Source organism: Pygocentrus nattereri, chromosome 24, assembly GCF_015220715.1.
Source record: "Pygocentrus nattereri isolate fPygNat1 chromosome 24, fPygNat1.pri, whole genome shotgun sequence".
NCBI lineage: Eukaryota > Metazoa > Chordata > Actinopteri > Characiformes > Serrasalmidae > Pygocentrus > Pygocentrus nattereri.
This window is the reverse complement of record NC_051234.1, coordinates 10,594,480-10,606,922: the sequence shown is the minus strand read 5'-3', so window position 1 is coordinate 10,606,922 and position 12,443 is coordinate 10,594,480. Positions and strand designations below refer to the sequence as shown.

Below are 12,443 nucleotides of genomic sequence, written 5' to 3'. Positions count from 1 at the left end.
TGGAAAAGGACTAAATTCTCAACCACATATGAAGGAGCCTTCGAAACGGGACAGCCTAGTTGCACCAGTCTTCAAATGCAGCCTCCAAGGGATGCAGCCCATGAACTGGGACAAATCTATGATGGAAAAAAGTAGTTCCAGTTAGTTTTGCTTTCTCAAAAGTTTTTCTTTTATCCATGAAAAATCCACCCACTTTGTTAATAACAAATTACCAAAAATTCTTCCCTCTGGAAAAATAGGGCACATCTCTAAAAGAGTGAATTATACAGATTTATGGCTTCATTTACAAACAGCGTTAATTAGTGGAATTAATTTGCATAAACATTTCAATCTGCCCATTGACTCCTGTTGAGTGAGGCCACTGCATTAAATTAAAGCCATATTGAGACAACAGAATAGGTGACATAATATGTGACATTTGCTTGAAATTTACTCAGACAAAAAAAGCCAGACTTTTAGAAAAATAACGACTATAAATAACAATAATAATAATAATAATAATAAAGACAAAAGCTCTGCTAACTTGCCTAATTACCAGCGTAGTCTTTTTCAGCTCCGGTCTTTCAAGTTTGCAAAAGGGTAGTATTTACATTTAAATTTATACAGGTAGAGTGTAAAAATGAGTGTGAACTTGCTGTTTATCAGTTGTGACACAAGTAGCATAGCACGCTCTGCCCTGTATCTGTGACGCTTCTGGTGTGCAGTGGTCTTTACTCCTGTTTTTGTTCTAAGTTAAGGGAAACATATTCATGTCCCTGTCCATGCTGACCGTCCATACAGCAGCAGATATAGATAAAGCTGGAAAACGCTGGACTGCACCTTTAATGTTCTGTTGAGTCATGTCTGCAGAGTGAGTGTGTTTAAAGGATCCAAACTGTTTGAACGATGTCTGTACTGTTTTGAATATTTTGAATATGCCAGTTATGCAATAAAAATATCACAGCACATACATTCTGATGGAGTCTTGTTCTCATGCTCAGAGCTACACTTCATACAAACCTGAGACGGGTCTACTCACCCTTAAAGGGGAGTTGTGAAAGCTCCCTCACAAAGTTATTACATAAAATGAATATTAAATATATGTGTGTATATATATATATATATATATATATATATATATATATATATATATATATATATATATACACACACGTGTGTGTGTGTGTGTGTGTGTGTGTGTATATATATATTTTATGTGGCCAAATGGACAGGAGCAATGGCCAAAAATGACTTGAGAAAAAAAATCTGGTTCCATTGAATTAAACTGAAAGAGTATGTTTTCGGTCTCCTGTAAAGTTCTATGAGGTTTTGGTCCGACACCAGCGACGCGTACATCTACCGATCTTCTGAGCCAAGTCGTCTGGAGCAGTATGCTCTAGATGAACAGGTCTGGCATGAATACAGACTCATTTGACCCAAAATCCTCTGACTGAGGGGCACAAGATCGTGTACGCTGTCCAGGAGAGAGTTCACCAGGGCCTGCCCATGGAACCAGGACAGGGTATAGTGTTCCTTGCCGATAGCCTGGTGGTATGTATGTATATTTTTATATATGTACACACACACACACATATTGCTCAAAAAAAAATAAAGGGAACACTCAAATAACACATCCTAGATCTGAATGAATGAAATATTCTCATTGAATACTTCTTTCTGTACAAAGTTGGTTGTGCTGACAGCAAAATCACAAAAATCATCAATGGAAATCAAATTTATTAACCAATGGAGGCCTGGATTTGGAGTCACAAACAAAATTAAAGTGGAAAAACACACGACAGGCTGCTCCAACTTTGATGTAATGTCCTTAAAACAAGTCAAAATGAGGCTCAGTATTGTGTGTGGCCTCCACGTGCCTGTATGACCTCCCTGCTATGCCTGGGCATGCTCCTGATGAGGTGGCGGATGGTCTCCTGAGGGATCTCCTCCCATACCTGGACTAAAGCATCCAACTCCTGGACAGTCTGTGGTGCAACGCGGCGTTGGTGGATGGAGCGAGACATGATGTCCCAGATGTGCTCAATCGGATTCAGGTCTGGGGAACGGGCGGGTCAGTCCATAGCTTCAATGCCTTCATCTTGCAGGAACTGCTGACACACTCCAGCCACATGAGGTATAGCATTGTCCTGCATTAAGAGGAACCCAGGGCCAACCGCACCAGCATATGGTCTCACAAGGGGTCTGAGGATCTCATCTCGGTACCTAATGGCAGTCAGGCTACCGCTGGCGAGCACATGGAGGGCTGTGCGGCCCTCCAAAGAAATGCCACCCCACACCATTACTGACCCACTGCCAAACCGGTCATGCTGAAGGATGTTACAGGCAGCAGATCACTCTCCATGGCGTCTCCAGACTCTGTCACGTCTGTCACATGTGCTCAGTGTGAACCTGCTTTCATCTGTGAAGAGCACAGGGCACCAGTGGCAAATTTGCCAATCCTGGTGTTCTCTGGCAAATGCCAAGCGTCCTGCACGGTGTTGGGCTGTGAGCACAACCCCCATCTATGGACGTCGGGCCCTCATACCATCCTCATGGAGTCGGTTTCTAACCGATTGTGCAGACACATGCACATTTGTGGCCTGCTGGAGGTTTTGCAGGGCTCTGGCAGTGCTCCTCCTGTTCCTCCTTGCACAAAGGCGGAGGTAGCGGTCCTGCTGCTGGGTTCTTGCCCTCCTACGGCCTCCTCCACGTCTTCTAGTGTACTGGCCTGGCTCCTGGTAGTGCCTCCAGCCTCTGGACACTACACTGACAGACACAGCAAACCATCTTGCCACAGCTCACACTGATGTGCCATCCTGGATGAGCTGCACTACCTGAGCCACTTGTGTGGGTTGTAGAGTCCGTCTCATGCTACCACGAGTGTGAAAGCACCACCAACATTCAAAAGTGACCAAAACATCAGCCAGAAAGCAGAAAGGTACTGAGAAGTGGTCTGTGGTCCTCACCTGCAGAACCATTCCTTTATTGAGTGTGTCTTGCTAATTGCCAGTAATTTCCACCTGTTGTCTATTCCATTTGGACAACAGCTGTGAAATTGATTGTAAATCAGTGTTGCTTCCTAAGTGGACAGTTTGATTTCACAGTTTGATTTACTTGGAGTTATATTGTGTTGCTTAAGTGTTCCCTTTATTTTTGTTGAGCAGTGTATATGTGTATATGTGTGTATATATATATATGTGCGTGTATGTGTATATATAAATATATATATATATATATATATATATATATATATATATATATATATATATATAGATGTGTATATATATGTAAGTATGTGTATATATATATGTATGTATATATGTATGTATGTATATATATATATATATATATATATATATATATATATATATATATATATATAAAATATGTATTGCATTTGAAATAGTTAAGCAAAAAAATTCTCCAAGCTCCTTTTTAGTGCTACCTTGTTAAACAAAGAACCATTATTAATGCTTTCCAATAAAGACTACTAGTTTCCTGTAGAACAACTTTAGATCCCATTAGGAAACCATCAAATGCATTTAGAGTCAGCCATTGGTCACCTGATACACCATTAAGATCCTTTTACATTGTGATTTCAGCCCATTAAAAAAAGCCAAAAGACATTACAAAACACTGAGGAACCAACAGAAACAGTTCATGGTTTCTGTGGCTTTCTCAGCAGTGCAGTGATGCTAGTTTATGGATGAAATTGATAAAAGTTGCATCATTTGAACTGCGCACACTATTTATAAATTATATTTTGGTCAATGAAGCCATGAATTCTGCATTATTAGCTTGGAAATCTTTGCTAAGCCCCAAAAAGTGCTACCAGAGAACGTGTAGAGAGGAGAATTTCCATTTTGCAATGTCTTCTGGGTTTCTCAAACGCTAGAGGGCGCTCCTGAGCGAGTCCAAAATGAATGGTTTAAGATGGCGCATTTAAGCAAAATCGTAGTTTGTAAATGATGTTTATAAATTTATTTAATGCAAAAGAATGCAGTCCTTTCCTGAGCACAGAACAGTATAAAACAGTTTAACACCGCTGTTATATTTTAAGAGCTTTTAAACTCGAGTTATAAGAGTTTTAAACGGCGCCTCATGTTCGTCCATGACGTCACTGAGCGCGAACAGCCAATGAGCTGCTCCGCTCGCCTGTCAATCATCACGCTCTAGCAGTAAAGCCCGCCTCCTGCTGCTGAAAACCCGTTTTGATGTTAAAGAAAACGGAAATATTCAAGAAACGTTCTGGGCGAGTGATTAGAAACTATTTAAACTTTTTGTTTTTAGCCGCTTAACTCAATTTACTCCCATTCGTTGATGACTCGCGTGCGCCCTCTGCTGTTTAATATAACGGGGGAAATTGGAAGCGGCCAGGCTCCTCATAAACCGGCTCTGCTGCTACGTCTGACTAGCTGTAAACTCTGTGTAGTTTCCGGGGGCAGTTTATCCCGATAAACTCCATCCTTTAAAAATCGAGCTGACTGTGGGTAGTTATTAACATTCAGCCCATTCTGAACCCTAAATATGTTTAGACACTAAAGTCGTTGTTGTTTATTGTCGAGGCATCGCAAGTTCATGTTTTACAGCAAAAACGATCAAACAGCAGCGTTCTCCAGCAGAACCAGATAAATCCGCTCAGCCAATCAGCGCAAAGTATTCGGGTCAGGTGACGCAGAACTCCCGCTAACGGTTTAGGCAGAATCTCAAACGGCTCCCTTTTCCCTACAAAGTGCAGCACGGAGGTCTCAAAATAACGGCTCCTTTATCTAAACAGAACTCGGTGAGTCTAACAGAGAACCACTCTGGATTCAGCCATGAGAGCCCAATTCATACTGGACATAAGGACAAATATTTGGGTGTAAAAGCCAAAATTTCATAATTCACATAGTGCACTATATAGGGAGCATTGAGCGGTTTGAGACTCATCCTAAGGATTTTCCGAGGTCCGATCTGGTAGATGAGTAATATTGACCATGAATGAACTGTTCAGCTTTTTACCTGCTTGTTTGTGTTAAAGAAGGTGTCGGTCCAGCAGTTAAATTACACTTGATTGTTCAGCAAACAGTCCAGGAATATAGGAAATCAGTCAGCAGTAACATGGAGAGAGATAGAAGTGCGGCCAGAGGACTACCAGAGAATCGTCACTCTGTAATGTCTTCAGGTTTCTCAAACGCTAGAGGGCGCTCCCCAGCAAATGAATGGGTTAAGATGGAGCATCTGAGCAAAATCATAGTTAAACATTTTTAATATAAACATATTCTTGAACACAGGACTGCATGAAACATTTTAACACCACTGTTATATTTTTAAGAGCTTTTAAACTCGAGTTATAGGAGTGTCTCATGTCTGTTCATGACGTCAGTGAGCGCGAACAGCCAATGAGCTGCTCCGCTCGTCAACCAATCAGCACTCAGTAGCAGTAATGTTAGCATCCTGCTGCCCAAAAGCCGTTTACTATAGAAAAAAGGAAACAGAGCTGAGTTTTCTTTGCTTTTATATTGAAATACATCCTTCTGTCTAAAAGGAAAGTAAATTAGAAACTATTTTATTTTTTGCTTTTCATTTTTTTGCCGTTTAGCTCCATTTACTCCCATTCATTGAGGAGTCGCTCACATTTGCTAGGCTAAGTGAAGCTCGCCGTAAGACGTAAAGCAGGGACATCCGTCACATTCCTCTAAATGTATGCACGTCTTTTGTTTTTCTATCAAAAAATGTTTCTAGTGAAGGTTTGAAGTACTAGCATTAAAATCGTTTTCATAACATATTGTTTGGATTTTTTAAAAGTAGCTAATGTTTCACGCACTACACTAAAACAGTGAATCAGCACAGATTCTGCTCTCTTTTTAAAGAGTGAGTTATTAAAGTGCTGATCAGATCAATAATATTCTCAGAAAAGCTTTTGGTTTGTTGGGAATGCACCGAAATTTCGGCCACGGGAACATTCCGCTGAAAACGGTCTAAACTGGCAGGTCCGGTTACAAAATAAAAGGCCTAACATTTTTTTTAAAAAAGAAAGAAAAAATAAATAGAACTACTGCAAAGTGTCAGCAATTCAAATGAGAAATAGACTAAAAACGATGTTCTGTAGCACAGACGCACTGAATCAGTTAGCAACAGATATTTCTGTTGAGTCACAAAGGCAGTAAAATGAAATAGCAGTCGGATCATATTTAACAACCATTAACTGTATATGATTTCAAAGTTGCTACTGTGCTTCCATTTAAATGTTTATTTTGTAGCATTATTAGCAGCATTATAAGCATTATGACTGGGCAATTCATTAACTTTAAGTGCCTCTTGGGGGATTTTTCGTCAAATATCGATTTGTTTAGCCTTATCAGCCCATGTTTACATGCTAGCACGAAACAACAGCAACGGAAGTGAGATGGAAAAGAGAGGTGGTAGTTTTACAAGCTATTTATTTATTTATTTATTTTATTAATAAAGGCATCTTCCTGTATCCCCTCCCTTTTGAATAAAGAAATAAATAAAAAATAAACAAAGTTTCTCAAAAGAAAACCCCTCGCTTTTGGCGTGTTTTTGTCGTCACTGACGCCAAGTGGCCGCTAGAGGCCGCTGTTTCTCCAGCAAAGGCGCTGAGCAGGCGGCGCTGTCTCCCAGACGCCGGACTGGGAAAGTGGAAAGCCAACCAGTGGAAACATCCCAGTGAAGACCCACTTCAGCAGCCAGAGGGACGGACACTCACTCAGGGAGAGACACCGGACGACTTTCTGTCCCACTGTACGACTGCGAGGATGGAGTTGCTCTCTTTGGAGGAAGCACACGTTTAATCCCTGTTCAACTAAGAGAAGCGACTCCTGGGATTATTCCTGTTTCTGCGTGTTGAGGGTAAGTGGGCAGCTTTGGCTTTGCGCAGGTGGGTGATGTTGTTATCTCGGAGTCATGTGTGAGAAGTTACTGACACAGTCTGCGTAGTTGTGGATGTTCTTGGTGTTCTTACGAGGCTGAAATGGCAGCTTCTTAATTGAAATTTCCGTTCCACCTTAAATGGTGCAGCAGTTACGTTCTGGCGTCTCAGGAGCCAGAATGTAACTGCTGCACCATTTAAGGTGGAACGGAAAATTCACTTCAGGAAACAACTCAGACATAATTTTTTATTCTTGCAGTGGCTTATAATGTGTTTGAGCAGCTGACAGTGAAGTTTAATGCACCTTTCATTAAAATAGACGTAAATTCATCTACAAAAAACTTATTAGTGGAGTGTGTTTATATATATATATAAAGTAAAACGAGAAATGACAAACTGTATGTAAAATATACAGAAACCACATGGATTGACAGAAATGCTGGTATAAAATATTGGCCACTTTAAGAAGATTCATTGCCGCTGTGGAGCTTTAATACACCCAGGTGCTGCTTATTCATCCACACCAGTTCATCTGAGTTCATCTTCCCACTCAATCAGTGCTGCTGATTCACTGAAGATGGAATGATTGATGATGATTAGCCCCCAAACTTTTGCACCAGGACCAATTCATGTCCAAAAGTTTGTAGACTCCATAGTTTCCTTTGTAGTGAAGGGTATTAAAGGGGAACTCCACCAGTTTTTCAGAAAAATTCTAGCTAATGAAGTGGTTAAGATGTAAACACAGCGGTTCAGAGCGATTTCGTGTGAAACTCTCTGTTCTAGAGAAACTTACCGAGTCAGAACTGTTCACAGTGGTGGTGACGGGAACCAGACGTCCACCTCTAAAAGCTCCCTCACAGAAAGTTAATACATGAAATGGTTATGAATGCACATGTAAAAAGAGGGTTCTTTAAGGGTTCTTTAGTTAAGAAAATGGTTCTCTGTAGAACCATGTACACTCATGGAAACTCTTTGCATGATTAAATGGTTCTTTGCATGGTAAAATGATTCTTCAGATTGATGGAGAATATGGAATATAGCACCAAAGTGGGTTCTTCTATTGCAACAAGCTTGCCATCGTAGCAGCAGAAGAACCCTTTTTTTGGTGCTGCATAGAAGTCTTTTCAAAAAGACAACGCTTTTTCCATCAACCTGAAGAACGCTTTTAAGATTTAAAGATGTAACTTTAATGATAGAAAGGGAGCTTTGAGTGTTCATACTTCTATATAGAACCATCTTCTTTAGAACTCTTGAAGAACCATCTTTCTAAAGACTATACTGATAAAGGCTTCTTTAATTCATAACTGTAGTGTACTTTTTTTTTTTTTTTGAGGTAACCATATAGAACTGGTTTTCCATCAAAAACAAGACCCATTTGACCAGAAAAGAACAGTTTATGATTTCAAATGGTTCTTTGAGTGTTTATGGTTCCAAACAGAAGCCTTGCAGAATCAATTTACCAATCCGTGCGGTCCATTGGCCCCCCGGTTCTCCGGGTCTGACTGATGGCAGATGTCAAGATGATGCTCGTACCTGAGTCCATTTCCAGTTCTTCAGGTTGATGGAGAATGTGCTGAGCATGGTTCTATGTAGAACCTTTCTGAAAAGGGTTCTTCTCTTTTCATGATATCAAGCTTGTTATAATAGAAGAACATTTTTGGTGCTAAATAGAACACTTTTCACAAGGGTTCTGTATAGAACCATCCACACATTTTCCATCAATATTTCCTGATGCAAAGAACCTTTTAATCAGTAATCGTCACCTTTAATTCTTTGAGTTTTAATGGTTCCTATATAGAACCGTTTTCTTTACTAAAGAACCCTTGAAGAACCATGATTTTTTAAGAGAGTGTGGCGTAAACTGTGTTTGGTTTGGTAGAGTCATACTCAGAGATTCTGGCTAGACATTACTGAATTAATTAATTTATTAATGTATTTAATTGTTGATTGACTGACTGACTTTTATGGTCATCCGACTCCAGGAACACCACATGATAATTCTTTGATGGCTGTTCTGTCAGGGCACTACACTACAGGGTTCTTTAGTAAAGAAAATGATTCTATATAGAACCATGACCACTCAGAGAACACGCACCCTTTGCATGCTAAAAGGACTTTTTGCATCATGAAAGATCGATTGAGAATATGTTTTAGATGGTTCTGTATAGAACCTTTTTGAAAGGAGTTCTATATAGCACCAAAAAAGGTTCTTCTATTGTAATGAGTATCATTTTGGGTGTTACATAGTGTTATATAGAACCATGCTCTGCCCATACATCCCCGTTCCGTACACTGTGTCCACTGCAGGAGGAGTAACTACGTTCAGTCCTGGCTCTTGTGTACGGTTTAGGTCACTTGGCGAGCGGTAACGAAAAGATGTGTGCTCACAGATCAGTAACCGTACTGTAGCGGACCGCACTGTCCAGCGGGAAGATGGTGACTAATTACTTTGTCGTTAGTCCCATTTTCCATGATTCTCTGTCTCATCATTTTCTCCGTCACCAAACCTGCAATTGTAAGCCAGTTTGACAGCAGAAATACCAAAAATATGCAAAAATCTAATAAACATTTGAGCTTTTAGCAGTATCGCTGGGCAATATGACAATATAAAATGTTATCGTGATAAATTTTGTCACAATACAACACAATGCACTCATCGGAAAATTGTGGATATCACCAATAAAACACTGACCAACTGCATGTTTCATTATGACAAGAGCAAAATTAGTCCTGTTTAACTGGATTTAGAACCAAATACTGACTAAAAACATTGTGTTCACAGTTTTAATAGTATTTTTAAAATTAAGCAATGCTGGTTCTTTTTTCTCTGTCTTAACTGATCAGGTCTAAATACCATGACAAACATTATATGGACAAAAGTATTGGGACACCTACAGGCGCTTCTGTGAATCCCTTTCTAAATCCAAAGGCATTAATATGGAGTTGGTCCCCCTTTGCAGCTACAACAGCTTCCACTCTTTTGGGAAGCTTTCTACAAGATTTTGGAGACTGACTGGGAATTTCTGCCCATTCATCCAGAAAAGCATTTGGGAGGTCAGACACAGATGTTGGATGAGATGGCCTGGCTCACAGTCTCCATTCTAGTTTCTCACAAAGGTGTTTCATGGGGTTGAGGTCAGGACTCTGTGAGGGCCAGTCAAGTTCTCACCCAGCCATTACTTTATGGAGCTGTTTTGTGCTCTGGGGCTCAGTCATGCTGGAACAGAAAAGGTTCTTCCACAGACTGTTCCCACAAAGTTGGATGCACAGAATTGTCCAGAATGTCTTGGTGCTGAAGCATTAAGATTTCCCTTCACTGGAACTAAGGGTTCTAGACCAACGCCTGAAAAATAACCCCATATCATCATCCCTTCTCCACCAAACTTTACAGTTGGCACAGTGCAGTCAGGCAGGTAACGTTCTCCTGGCCTTTGCCAAACCCTGACTCGTCCATCAGACTGACAGATGGAGAAGAGTGATTGGTCACTCCACAGAATGTGTTTCCACTGCTCTAGAGTCCAGTGGCGGTGCTTTTCTCCACTCTGCTTGGCATTGTGCTTGGTGATGTAAGGCTTGTATGCAGCCTTGAATTTATACACCTGTGACAACAAGACTGAAAGAAACAGCTGAATTCAACAATAAAGAGGTGTGTCCCAATATTTTGTCCATATAATGTATCATGAAAATTTATTGAATAATCCCTAAGATTACATTTTTGACAGAATGTCAATGTTTCCACTCTTTAATTTAATCTCTGCCTCACACATGATGGCTATTGGGTACTTTAGGGCTAAATTGTCATCTTCACAGGAAAACTCATTCATTTTTTTACAGTTTTTACTTTCCACTGCTTCGCTATGACTGACTTAAATTACCCTCTACACCCATCAGTACATTGTCAAAATGCCTCCCAACGAAAGTCTCTACACGAACCCTGAATGTGTGGCACTGTGGCCACGGGTTAGGCTAATTAAACTCTTTAGGTTGGTTTCCCAGACATTAAACCTAGTCTTGGACTACATTTAACTTTCAGTTGAGATTTCCATTAATTGAGATTAATCACTGTCCAAGAAACCAACCCCTAAACCAGGGGTCGGCAGTCAGCTCCAGAGCCACATGTGGCTCTTTTTCTGTCCTGTTTCGGCTTCACAGCAGAATCAGATTTGTAGGTAAAAATAAAAGAATCCTCCTTTACAGTAAAATAAAGCTCTGCTGATCGTTCAACACAGTTTACCAATAACGCTGGAGTTAATGTAGAACTGCTAATTCACCCTTTAACCCTGAAGATCAGCACAGACTGCTAAGAAAGATTTAAGACAAACCTTGATAATTTGGAGACGAATGGACCCATTTGGGTTTATATTCACTCCAGCTGGTTTCCTGATATGTTTTATCCGCAACAAGAAACTGACAAACACTAAAAAGTCACAAGGCTGAAGCAGTTTCTTATTCGCCAGCTTCTTATTCGAATTGTCCCGTTCCACCTTAAACGGTGTAGCAGTTACATTCTGGCGTCGCACCATTTAAGGTGAAACGGAAAAATGCAAACAAGAAGCTGGTGAATGAGAAGCGACTTCAGCCTCGTAAAACGTTTAATGTTGAGAGGTGTATTACAAGAAACTGTTCTACTTTTGTGGAAAAGTTTCCTGCATGAGATGCGAGAAAAGTATCTATAGCTGAGCTAAAGCTGGAAGCAGAGCAAAGTAAGCCTGTGTTTTCATTCATATGTTTTAGCCTATATTCCAGTTTTCATTATAGACATATTTACAGCCAAGATAGTGAATGGACATAAAATGTGGTTCCCAAGGTGGTTTGATTTTTGCTGAAACGGCAAAATGGCTCTTTTTATCTTTTGCGTTGCGCCCCCGACACTAGCTTTTAAAATAATCACGACCATGTTAGTCCATGTAATATTAGTGCTAGTGGTTTAACTTACTACTTTTAACACAGACCTACGAAGATTAGCCATTTTTTTAGGATATAAGCCTTATCTGTACCTCAATTATATTCCAACAAACCCCACCTCCTGCTCTGGGATTAGCTAGTTTGTGGAAATTCCAGTGGAGGAATAAATGCTAACAGTGGTGAGTTGAAATCCTGTTGTAGCCTTGAGCGGTATTCTATGCCTCTGTAGGCTAATACCTATGTTTCCTTAGGCTTTGATAGGCTTCTGAAATGCACAAATTAGCTCTCAAAGCTTTGGCTATATTTAAGTCTCCTCTAATAATCCGGCCACAAAAAAGATAACAAGCCATCTTTCTCCAAAGGTGCCTGCGGCCTTGTGAGCGTCTTCATGTAATTGTAATGGCTGATGAGCAGATCACATCCCGCCGAGTAATTGCTTGCTGCCAGATGAATGGTAAGCAGGCTAATGAGATGGGCCAACTTTCAAGTTGCTGTAAAATCCACGTAATCTCTTTTTCTTACAGCCACAATGCTTCGCCAGCTCAGCAGACCTAACCATGATGGGCTTCTGATCCGGCATTGTCTTTCGAGACATTTCCCTGAGCTTCTTTGTGGCTCTGCCAGCTCTCATGATTTTTTTTTCTTTATCATGATAGTGTTAGGAAGATAAATGACCCCATTGTCACAC

At 40.4% G+C, this 12,443-nt stretch overlaps 1 protein-coding gene across 1 annotated transcript in view; it reads left to right on the top strand.

Annotated features, from left to right (window-relative positions):
* Positions 1–6,620: 6,620 nt before the first annotated feature.
* The window catches only part of cpne4a (copine IVa), a 149,276-nt gene continuing 143,453 nt past the window's right edge, over positions 6,621–12,443 (top strand). Inside the window, exon 1 of the mRNA XM_037534248.1 lies at positions 6,621–6,831. The gene's annotated coding sequence lies outside the window, so the exon portion shown is untranslated. The remainder of the gene's footprint in view (positions 6,832–12,443) is intronic.